Source organism: Etheostoma spectabile, chromosome 7, assembly GCF_008692095.1.
Source record: "Etheostoma spectabile isolate EspeVRDwgs_2016 chromosome 7, UIUC_Espe_1.0, whole genome shotgun sequence".
NCBI lineage: Eukaryota > Metazoa > Chordata > Actinopteri > Perciformes > Percidae > Etheostoma > Etheostoma spectabile.
Genome location: NC_045739.1, coordinates 13,467,097 through 13,468,445, shown reverse-complemented (window position 1 = coordinate 13,468,445; position 1,349 = coordinate 13,467,097). Strand labels below are relative to the sequence as shown.

The following is a 1,349-nucleotide window of genomic DNA, read 5'->3' as shown; positions in this document are numbered from 1 at the left end:
GTGTCCCGCGCATGTTTCAGCATAAGGTCTCTCTGTTTTCATTCCAGTCAGTGCATGTGAATGCATCAATTCATCAATATAATGCACTGTAACTCCGAGATAATTATGGTTACCCAGAGAGTCCAGTAGTCCCCAGTAAGAGCAACAGCGGGTGCGTGTTGAAGAGTTGTCGCTTTTGCAGTCCTCTCCTTTTCATACAACTCGTGTATTCTTGTTCTGATGGTGCGTCTTGAGGGAATCTCATACCTGCCGTTATTTGTTGCGGTTCTCAGAATGTTTCTCAGACCGATGTCCTCCACAACATTAATGGGTCTGCAGTCTGTAGCTATCCACTTTGCTGTGGCATTTGTTAGCTTCTCTTACCTTTGTTTATCTATACTTGTCCCACACGCTGCATCCAACGTAGTCTGCCAAAGTCTCGCGCCACTGCTTTAGTTGAATGATTTGCTTGTATCTGCGTGTATTGGTGATACTTCAGACTGTAACTACTCCGGTGATAAGAAAATTCAGCTTTGCAGTATTTACAAATCACTTTGGTCCTGTCGGCTGCGCCGCTGGAAGAACTTTAAAATGAAAATGACCATATTAAAGTTCCGTACCCTTCTGCATGTTTGTTGGTTTATTTCTCCCATGGTTTGGGGTTTATCCGCCAATTCTCTTCTTTTCTGGTTCCTGTAAGCGCGGTAGCAGTCAGCAACAGACTTTTACAAAATAAAAGCCTGTGAGCAAAAGACTTTTACTATAATAAAAGAAATAATAAAAACTGCGTTAATGAGTGATAAAAAAAAAAATGTCGGCGTTAATTAATTAATTAGTTAACGCGATAATAACGCTTTAACTTGCCCAGCCCTACAAAAAACAAATGTTCAGTCAAAAACAAAAGGTAGATTCAGTGAAAACCTAAGTGTTTCTAGGCTATCGTTTAAGACTTGACATAGATCCATCAAATGGCTTTTTTACTTTTTTTTGAAAACCACATTGTAAGTCCATTTAAAAAGAAAACGTTCTGCACAGATTGTGACTAGAGATTGTCCAATACCAATTTTTGCTTCCCAATACTGATTCTGATACTTCCGATACAGAGTATTGATCCGATACCACTGTGTCATATATTTCATTGTAACAACAGTATACTACTATCCCTGTATGGATGTTATATGATGTGATGGGATTTGTTGTTGGTGTGATTCAGAGTTAAACTCTTTGTGAAACATGAACAATCACAAACAACGAAAACTGTAGAACTTTCTTTTATTATCTAGTTTGACGGTCAGTCATAACAGTAAAAGAACATAAATAAACTACTTTAATGTAGATATTCTTTAGGGCTTTATTATGTGGTATCGGAT

The 1,349-nt window shown here is 38.1% G+C and overlaps 1 protein-coding gene across 2 annotated transcripts in view; it reads left to right on the top strand.

Annotated features, from left to right (window-relative positions):
• Positions 1-1,349, top strand: part of LOC116692828 (endothelin-3) — a 10,203-nt gene that overhangs the window by 6,255 nt on the left and 2,599 nt on the right. The gene's annotated exons all lie outside the window — the stretch shown is intronic.